Source organism: Equus przewalskii, chromosome X (genome assembly GCF_037783145.1).
Source record: "Equus przewalskii isolate Varuska chromosome X, EquPr2, whole genome shotgun sequence".
Lineage (NCBI taxonomy): Eukaryota > Metazoa > Chordata > Mammalia > Perissodactyla > Equidae > Equus > Equus przewalskii.
This window is the reverse complement of record NC_091863.1, coordinates 115265001-115276621: the sequence shown is the minus strand read 5'-3', so window position 1 is coordinate 115276621 and position 11621 is coordinate 115265001.

The following is an 11621-nucleotide window of genomic DNA, read 5'->3' as shown; positions in this document are numbered from 1 at the left end:
TTTGGTACAATACCCTTGGCATATCTGTAGCTGGAGGGCAGATGGACGTGCATAAATTTTGGCTCAATTTTCAGTGAATATTTTCTAAAATATATTTCTAGTATATCTCATTTGAATTGAGTTGAAATAGTTACTTATTTTCATCATTCCTGTCTTTATCATGCTATATCAAAGAAGCACAGGCAACCCAAAAGGCCCAGACATGTGATGAAACTGGAGTTCTTCCAACCTCTATCCCATCCATTAGAAATTTACAGGTGGTTATTATCCCCCTTCGGAAGCAATATATAGTGATCACTCCCCTCAATCTCTTGCTCTGTCTTGTGTGAATGATTGTATCCCACTGTGGGGAATAACTAAAGATCCAAGGGGAGAGGCATAGTACTTTGGCCACCTTCAAAAACGATATCTATGGACATTGCCTTTGAGTCATGATAAAGTGTCTGAAACCTGACTTGTACCGAACCAGAAACAAGTAGAAAAATGGACAAAATATATAAAACATCTGTTTTCAGACATTGAAAAACATGCAGATCACGACAGATACCTGAGAGAGGAGAACCAAAGGAGGTGAAACTTATGATCACCCAGTCTTTCTGCCCAGAGGCACCTTCTGCATCTTGTGCAGGAATGGGGAACCCAAGCATAACACAGAGATTTTGTTGAACTGAATCAAATATTAGAGTTAAAAGAGGCTGATGTAGCTAAAATACGTAGGACAGAGTCCTGGAGAAAGGCGTCTATACAGACAGAGAGCTCCAGAAGTCTACATTGGGTCCCCATGAGTGTGCTGCTGAACATAAAGTTGCACATACAGAGTAAAACTTCACAAGACTGGGCAAAGTAAAGGGAGCTGTAAGGTCAATGATTCTGAGAGCTCAAATAGGACTGGACTCCATTCAAGTTTTGACCAGCCAGAGTGGAGAGACTTCACTGGACACCTGACACATTCAGTAGAGATCTCAGAAGAGTCGCACATCAGTAATAGGGATACACCAGGCTTAGAGTAAAGGCAACTATAGATGTTGTCCTAAAAGGTTTAAAAACAATCTTCAAAGGGATCTTGCCCAGGTATTTACCCAAGAGAAATGAAAACATATATTTATACAAAGAATTATTCACAGGTTTTTATAGCAGTTTTTTTCCAAAATCACTATGTATTGGAAACAATAATAATTTCCATCAACAGATAAATGTTGTGATATGTTGAAATAATTAGTACTATTAAGCAAAGAGAATGAACTACTAATACACACATAAGCATGGATGAATCTCAGAAACATTATGCTGAGCCTAAGAAGCCAGACAGAAGGAGCACTTACCACAAAATTTCATTTATATAGAGTACAAAAACATGTGAACTAACCTTGGTTGACATAGATCAGATCAATGATTGCCTATGGGGGATTGATATTGACTAAATGCAGGCTCAGGGGGACTTTCTGGAGCCATAGAAGTGTTCTGTATCTTGATTGTGGGGATGATTACAGAAGTCTATGACCCTGTCAAAACTGATCTAACAGCATAGTTAAAATGAGTTCATTTTGTTATGTGTAAATAAATTAAACCTCAGTAAGATTGGTGTAAAAAATAAAAACGACAATACACAGAGAGATGGTTGTACAGGTTTCTGGTCAGTATAAACCGTGGGCATCTTAGTCACAGGACAATCAGAGGGAGAAAGACAAAGCATCTTTCTTGCAGGCTTTCAAATTTCCTTTATACATGGGGTGGAATGTATCATTGTTTATGGTGAGTTTTAACTCAGTGCTGTTGGTCTTGAAGTTAATAGAAAATTGTTTTAAATTATAACAGTAGATTGTAGGCTCTTTTTTAAAGAAGTTTCTGTATTTTTTAGTTACCATATGTATTTGTGCTATTTTAGGGAAAGGCTTAGTGGTGGACTACTAGTTAAATGCCATCTTAACCCAAAAGTATGAGGTTAAAGGATATTCATCTCCACTGCCCTTCCACTAGGAAGATTTCCTCTCAGTTCATATGCTTTCCTCTCAGGTGGACTCCTGTATACTTATCCTTCTTTTTTTTTATTTTTTGCAATCAGCATGCATTATCCTACGTCATTTCTCCTCTATTCAACATTCTCTCTCCACTTGCCATACACTTACCAACTAATATATCCTATACTGCAGAGTACCCTTAAGTAAAAATCTAATTTGGCTAATAATGTCTGTCGAATTAACCAGAGTCTCTTCAGTGAAAAAACAAACTTATGAAAGGTCCTTTAGTTGGATGGTAAAATCTGAAATAACTAATAGAATGTTTGCTGATGCACAATGCATATACAATATAATAAGAGAATGATATCCTTGGGCACTTATAATTTTATGAGAATTATATGAGCTAAAATATGTGATATACTTTCAAATAATCAAATAATATGTGTCTTCCAAATTATGTGTGTATATATAGGAGATATATACATACACATTCATGTATATGTGTGAATATTTAATATGTTTTATACATAATATAAATATACACATATACAGCTAAATATATGTATTGTGAATATGCATACCATAGCATTAGGAAATAAAATAATAGTTTCATCATATATCTCATTAAATTTCAATTCCCATAGAGCCTTAATTTCCTTTATTCTATTGAAATGTTTCTAATTTATCATGTTACTTCACAGGCATGCATATATCAAGATCATGGAATTTACAATAAATTAATGAAGGTGTTAGGCTACCTTATACAAGCCACTGAACATCTTAGCACATAAATGATATTGATATAACATTGCTAAGAAATATAACCTAGCAAGGAACATTGGATTCTTGTACCATTTCCAATTTGGATAAGACACGAATATTTGACAGTAATTTTTATAGTCAGCTGCAAGACTTTTGTTTGGGTTTAGCTGAGCTGAATATCTAGCCTAATCAGCAGATAGTCCAGTTAAAAACATCAAGTATTACTTAAACATTTGCTGCTATATCAGCTTGAGTCTTGTTTTTTGTTTCATATCACAATATTCATCTTGATGATATGTGTAGTACTGTCGCCCAAAAATAGCTTTATATAAATAAAATACAAAAAGATGCATTGAAAATTTCTTTTTAAAATTATAACTAAACAAGAGTTATTGCTTTTGTTGGATCTGACACAACTTATTCATTAGAGAGCAACAAGTGTGCACATCTGTATATTTGCATACTAAAAATAGTTCAAGAAACAAAAGGTTGCTTAGAATATATAACCTCTTACTCGTTTAAATTATATGTTTCCAAGTGGAGTATTATGATCTTGTTTTCAGCTTCATGTATGTGACTACCTAATTACAAAGCAGACATTTTAAACATAGTGTTTATTTCAAAGCATTGTAGCTCAGGATAAAAATGCATTAGAAGTAGTGATAAGGAAGAAAAGGAGGCAGACATGTTGAGTATTGGACACAGACATCAAGATCTTCATCCTCCATTCTCAATAAGTTTTGTTGGGACCAAACATAATGCAGTATAGACCAAATCAAACTGTTCAGCTATGAAAATGCTGACGGCATGATCAGTTCATAAAGAATCATTCTATTTTTATTTTACCTGAGATTCATTATTAGTGTTTGAAAACGGCAAGGGTGGGCAGAGAATGGGACCAGAGGAATGCTGTCGTATTGTTAATGTCTATATTTATTATCTCTTGGTTAGCTTTGTCAACTAAGGGATAAGGTTTAGCAGTGGTGCTTGCTGCTGGGGAGATGCAAAGGCAGCCAGGAGGGAGCTGAGAGGAGTGAAGCCCACGTATAACACTGGACTCACTCTGAGACTCACAGCCAAACTATCCGATGTATAAAGTCCAAGGAGATGAGATCATTTTGAGATTGTTCAGCAAGTATTGTGGTTTTAGTTCTTTCCCAGCAAGGTCCTAGCTAGTGTCTAAGGAATGAAGGAACAGATGGGGAATATGGGTATAACATGCAGGATCTAGCCCTCTAGGAGGAGGACAAAAAGGACTGAGGTAGACGTCATGCTCCAGGATTCAAAATAGTCTATAATACCAGTGGGAATTGTAGGACTTGGCAAAGAAACCAGGGACAAAAACTCTAGCCATCAGAGAGAGTTCACTGATATGGTGGTCATGCAGGTATACAGGCACCTGCCTATTAAATCAGAAGCAAATGTTTAGCTCTAAGCCCTAATTGATAGTTTGCTGTGGCTCTTTTTATATGCCTGCTCTCAGCAGGATTAACTCAGGGACCACATGTGACTGTGTCGGTGGAGAGCATCAATGCCTCCAACTGTGAGGGGCTGGAAGAAGCAGGGCAAGACAAAGAGAATAGTGTCTCATAATGTGTGTCTCTATGCAAACAGTGGCACATCTTATTCTGTGAATAGATAATGATATCTCTCAGTTCTGGGCACCTTGCATTTATCTCCAAACGATGTGGAAAGAAACATAAAAATGGAATGTTACATGGTATTTTGGATTAGTTCTTAAATATAATAAATGGGCCCCAAGGTTAATTTTTGAATGAGGAAGTAAGTGTCAGCATTTAGCATGTACCGATGGCACTTATCCTTGCAGTGTTTAAGATGTCCTGTGAGTCTCCAAATAAAAGATGAAATGTCTCTGATGTTCAAGTGTTTATTTTCAAATAAAGATGATGAGGCAAGTCCATACATATTAACATAAGCCATGACAAATCCACATGTAAAGCCAGCTTTACATGCCATAATACATAATCCATGGCATAGTCAATTAGATTGTGTTTACTTACCTGTCATTCTGTTTATTTTTGATGGTTAAATATATAGCTGCAATTCTTCTGAGGCCGCAGTATGAACACACTGGAATCCTAATTAGTCATCATGAGTTGGTTAGTACAATTTTGACAGAACAAAACCTAGAATCTGAATCCCTTTTTGAACAGTATATGCAAATTTGCTCTTTATTCTCAGGCTATTTGCAATCACAATTGAACTTTTAAATGTGGTAATAATTTGATTTAATAAAGTGTGCGTGCTTCTAGCTTATTATCCCTCTCTTTCACTTATTTATTCTATAACAAAATGATAGTGCCATCACAGTATACATTTTTAGTTCTTAAACCCATATTGCTGGAAAACATGCGGGTGCCCAGGGCTCACTTTTGGAGCTACAGACAAACCTTTTTCCCTTATAGATGATACTCAACAAAAATTGATTACAATTTTCTATCCAGGCCTCAGACATGGGAGCAATGTGGATTTTACACCTCTTCTCTTCAGATTGAATTTAAAGGAAAAGCAAAAGATATTTTCTCCCACACACTCCCAGGCATGTGATTCTAGTCTACTCTAGTCTTTCTAGCTTTACTGTCTAATCAATCCTTCTCTGGATCGTGCCATTTTATTTCACTTAAATAAAGATAATGCAATCTCTACTTCTAAATTTTAAGTTGAAGGTATTGCCTTTGCAAACTTGCAAGCTGTGATCAACAGATAAATAAGTAAGAAGCAGCTTTGCTTTAGAACAGGTAAATGCTGTCACTTTTTTCCTATATGTAAGGATGCTAAAAGATGGTGATGGAGATGAGAAGGAGAAAGTCATATGCAAGAAAATGCTACATTCCAAGGGAATGTAAATTAGAATTATAAAGGAAGAAAGAGTTACCATTTGTTGGAGAAGATGAGCAATGTCACTCCTGATAAGATGGATGGTATGCAAGAAGAAGGTAGGACCAAGTGCTCAGAATGAAGAGTATTTTGTAACTAGTACAGATCAAGTTTAGAATTTCCTAAGTGATATTGGTCAAGAGTGTGATGACATACAGAAAAATCGAAAAGTAGACATCACAAGGAAAGCAAACATCTCCTGCCCCTGAGTACATGGACAGTGTCTTCTCTTCATTAAGTTTCCAACAGTCTTGACTTGCAATCTGGGAGAACTAGGATGAATGTGTTTACTTATTCTTTTAAATTGCTCTGGATGAAGAACCTAATCATGTTCTGATGGTATAACTCATTTGACTCAAAGGTGAATCTGTTTTTTCATAGCAAAGCTAAATCTATCCTGAATTTGAATGCCAAGATGCTTGAGAACCACTAAACTGCAGCATTCACCATCAATATAGAAAATCAAATGGTTTTGTTGTCCAATGACTGAATTCGATAAAAACAATTTATAAAGGTGAAATAAGCCACTGAGAGGAGCTCATTTTCTATTCTGGTTGCATTAAAATATATTGAATGTTCTGCTATAATGAATTAGTAAAAAAATACAAATAAAGGCTAGAGAATCACATAAAGTGTTATCTACTTCCCACATCTACAACCATGCCAGAAATCAATCAACAAAATGAGCTAAAAGAATACATTTCTGAGGGAGTGGACACACATTCAACGATTTCTGCAAGTGATAGAATACTTTGATTCATGTTCAGATAGCAATTCAGGTTATCATTTTAATTCCTATGGTGGTTATGACTGTCCCAAATTCCCCATCAACTTCAATTTTGTAGAGGAAGTAATCAATATGCATGATGTTTCTCTCATTTGCCTAGAATTACAGATGATGACTCCAGCACCAGTGTTCTGGGCTTTATCTTGCAAATGGGACATTGACTAAAATATGAAGACCATTGGGGCTCTTTACTCATATAATTAGAATTCTGGACACAATAACTTCTGCTTATATAAGAATGGTCTGATCAGTTCTCAAATCCAGTATTTTTGAAAATACTGACATTACTGAGCATTTTGGAAGAGAAGTAAGCAATGTCCTACAAGAGAGAACATAGAGATGACAAGGATTCTAAACCCGTCTCCAGCACTATCTTGTAGTGTGTGCTTTGGCCAAATCACTTCCTCTCAGTTGGCATAATGTTCCAATTGTTTCATTTGTAAAGAAAGAGTATTTAGCTACTTCATCATTCTCTAATGGGGGTGATGAGTAGAGGGAGAGGACGCACAGCAGCATGAGTCCAAAGGAGCATATCGGTAAATCCTGGATGATTTTTACTTTTTGAACTACACATGGTCTTACCCTAACTCTGCTATCCTCAGATCCTCTGGTTATAATAAGACATAATATTAGTGATAATATGTTACCTATATTGACAGGATTGAGGTCAAAATCTAGTTAAAAATCACTGGACTAGATGATCTCTAATAAATTTTTCCAAGATTAATATTACATGGATCTATGAAGAGAATGATTGCTTACTTGTATTACTACTAAACACTTATATCCAAGCATTCTTTTGCTCCACAATACTGTACTAGGAGAATTAAATAATATTGACATGAAATAGCACAGTGTTACACCTGGTACAGAATGTGCACTCCATCAATGGAAGTTGCCTTCCTTCTATCCACTGCAGTAGGTGAGAGTTTTCCTTATACATAATACGTTCAGTGATGGGAGATATAAGAATAGGAGAAGGGTGAACAATAGCTTCTTAAGAGGGGCCTAGTAAATTGGAAATTACTCTGTGCATTGAGTTATCTCCAAGCCCTGTTGGTTCATGCTGACATCTAGCAGTTTTGTACCGCACAACTATTATTTAGAGAAGAGGTATGATTATTCTCAGGTTCTGTGATATTCAGGCAAACAGTCATATTATTGCATTTAAAATGATATTCAGTTTTGTTTAATGTAAATAGTTTCCAAACATAAGTCCTACCTTATTCATCATGAAATAGTCCCATCATTATTTAGGGAGCAGTTATTTTCTCTTTATGCAACAGAGCACTATTATATATGTTCTTCTTGTATGAGGACAACTGATCAGATACAATTCATTTAAGTTGTGTGGCTTCATTTACATGTACTAGGCATATATTCTACACACATCTGTTTCATAGAAGCATATGTGTTTGGCATAAGTGGATTTTGATTTTTATAAGTGGATGTATATCTGCGTTGGGAGAACTTTTAAAATGTCACACATACGATATATTTATTATATAATAGTATCTGTCCAAATATAACGTATACATATCATTTATTTAGACTAAAATCAAGTCAAAATGACCAGGTCCAAGATCTAGAGAAAGAAAAAAAAATGACTATCTGTGAGAGCAAGTGAAAAATATGAGGGTCCCCAAATTAATTTTAACCCATCGTACATGTTCCTAAAGTTGAATTTAAATTGGGCAAAATGAGAAATTGTCATTGCCTTAATATAAAAACTGAGCACTTCTTTACTTTAATGTAGTTCATTAAAGTCATGTGTTGCTTCATGACGGGGATAGGTTCTAAGAAATGTCTCGTTAGGCGATTTTGTCGTAAGAACAACATAGAGTGTACTTACACAAACCTGGATAGTATAGCCGACTACACACCCAGGCTATATGGCACTATTCCTATGGGACCACTGTCGTATACGTGGTCTGTCATTGACCAAAACATCATTATGCTGCACGTGACTGTAATACCTAGCTATGTTTGTTTCAGTGAGCACTGTACTATGTGACTTACCTTTTAGCACTTATATAGTATATGTTCTGGCTATTGTTGTTGCATAACGAATGACCCCAAATTTAAAGTAAAATAAAAACCTTTATACTATGCTCATGATTTAACGGGTGAGGAATTCAGGATGGGCATAGTTGTCTAATTGATGGCAGGTGTCAGCTGGGTCTTCAGTCACTTGAAGGTTCCACTGGACTGAACATTCAAAATGGTTCACTCACACGGCCAGCAGTAGATGCTGGCTGTAGGTCCACCAGTTCACCATAGTAGTCATAGAGCAGTTGGACTTCATATGTAGCAGCTACCTTCCTCCAAGCAAATGTTCCAAGAGATCCTGATAGAAACTTCAGAGCCATTTCTGTTCTAGCTTTGGAAGTAATAAAATATCACTCTGTTTCCCTCTAATACTCAAAGCAGTCACAAGTCCAGTCAGATTGGAGGGGACAGAACAAAGATCCACCTATTGATGGTAGGAGTATTCAGTCACATTATAGGAGAGGATGCAGAATGGGAGATGTTGTTGTGCCCAGATTTGAACAGTGAAATATACCACAATTGATATTTCCATGTTAGTTTTACAGGGGAGGAAACTGAGGGCCAAAGTGTTTAACAAACTAGAAAGAGACTAACTGGAACTCAAACTCAGATCCGTCTTCCTCTAAAACCTATATTCTTTCTACTGTGCTGCACTGCCTCATGGGGAATATTATCCTGTCTTAGATTATTATATTTTTTCAGAAATATGAATAGATTGAAATTTAATATCAAAGACAGATCATCTAATTAAGAGTCATAGACCTGACCGCCAGGCCTTTTTCTCCTGCTTGAATATCTGGGGTGAGTTCTTTCCTTTCCCTGTTTTTTTTTTCCCACATCTGATGAGCAGAAAATTTGTCATATTGTCTCCAAAGCCCTTGACACTTCTTGAATCCTGCGCTTCATAACGTGAAAACATTACAAAAAGGAGAGAGAGAGAAAGAGAGCAAGCACAGTATTAAAATCTTTAATAATTTTTAATAGCAAGATTACATTGCCTATTTATCTCACTTCTAAAATGTCTAATTTTGGTTTTGTGATCCCTGCTTGGGATGCTCATTAACCTCTGAGGCAAGAGGCAAGTGATTTAATTAGTTGTGAAATTGTGTCTTTCCTCTCTGAATATTTCCTTTTATATTCAATCACATTTCCTGAATCAAGAGGCTCCCACAGATGAGAGAAAGGATATGGATTTTATAGGTTTATTTGGTTACTAAACTACTATGGGTTTATTGGTTGCTAATTTTATAGGTTACTGACTAAAATGGAATGAAACTATCATGGGTTTAAATAACAGTTTGAGTGAAATAGTATTCTAGTTCTGCAGACATGACAGAGTAATTTGTTTCTAGGCAGTAAGATACGCACTCTTGAAAAAAAAAATGTGTCCTCCTAGAAATAGCTTATTGAATGATTGTCTCACATAGTAATGCTAATGATCTGGTGAATCGTCTGAAAATGTTCTAAGTCTAGGATAAACCTCTTAGAAGACCATTTGCATGTAGACTTGAGTCTAATGCTTTCATCTTACTCTAGCCATCTAATTCGTTGCAATTCCACAAAATCACAGAATTCAGAGCTTTTGGGGATCTTCAATATCATGGACTTCAGTTGTTTCTCAAACATTTCTTTCCACAAAGTATTTTCTCAAACAAAATCAGAAACAAATGTTTCATACACAGTGGGGTTGATAATTCAGAACATTCCATTATGTCCTCTCCTCCTACCCTATTGCAGCCTTCAAGTTATCTGTGGAGCTTTTAGAACTTGCAAGAATCTAGATTAAAAATCGCTCATTCAGTCCATTATTTGTTCCAAAAAAAAAAAAAAGATTCGGTAAGATTTCCCCATGCTAGACAGAAGTAAATAAGATTGATAGAATCGCTGCACTTACAGAACTCACAGTCTAATAGGGGACATACACATGTAAACAGACTATTTTAGCCCTATTCTTAGTGTGCTAATTATAACATATTGTAAGGATACTTAAGGTGACCTGGGGAACAGTGGTCAAGAATGACTTCCTGACATAAGGGAAAATATTAATACCTGAAGGAAAATTAGGAGGAGCCATAAAAAAAAATGGGAGTAGGAGGCGAAAATGCTTCAGGGAGAAATAAAAGTGTGTATAAGGGTCCATGTGAGGTGGGGAGTGGCGTATTTGAGTTTTTCTTGAGTATAAAATATAAAAGAAACCAAGGGTAAGGGATGAATCTGTAGATGTAATCAGAAGCCATATCATAACAGGCCTTGTAAGTTGTTTTAAGAAATCTGAATTGTAACCAGAGGGTAATTAGGCAGGGGGCCACTGTAAGAGGCTGAAGAAGGAGAATGATATAATATGAAATGTGTTTCCAAAGTGTGGCTCCACTTCGGCTGATGTGTGGAGAATGGATTGGAGAGGGCCAAGACAGAAGAAAGAGGGATCTCTTTTGGAGGTAGATTTGGCATCATTGCTAATAGATTGGATGTCATCCATGAAGAAAAGAGAGAAATCAAGAATGATCCTTAGGTTTTGGCCTGAGAAATAGATGGATATCGGTGTTATTTATTTATATATGGAAGACCGGTAGACAAGCAGATTTGGGCAGAAAATCAAGTATTTTTTAAATGTTTGAGATACATGTTAAATATCACAGTAGAAATAGACCTAGGCCGTTAGAGGTGAGTATAAATTTTAGGAGATAGGTCTGGGATAAAGATTTAGTTTTTGAGACTCAATAATATACAAGTGGTATTTGAGGCCATTCCACTGGATGACATTATCCTGACAGATTGCATAGAGGGCAAAGATAATGGGGACAAGGCAGAGTCATAGAAGCCCCAACATTTAAGGGATGATTAGAGAAAATCAAGCCTGGAAGGGGAAATTTGATAAAGTATCTGCTGATGTAGAAAACAACACAAAACAAGAGACTGCAGTGACTTCATGAAAACAAGGAAATGAAGTCATTTTTTTGGTGGGAGAAGCAGCCAACACTTGCACATTTACCTCTGGTGAAAGAAAGAGTGAAGCAAGATTTACTTAACTCTCTTTAACTCTACTTAACAACTTAACACTGAATCCACTCCCCCCGCCGGGGAAAAAAAAAGAAAAAGTAAAGAAGATTGGAGAATAAAACAGCATGTATAACAAAACTAGGGAGTAACTACTAACTAAAATAATA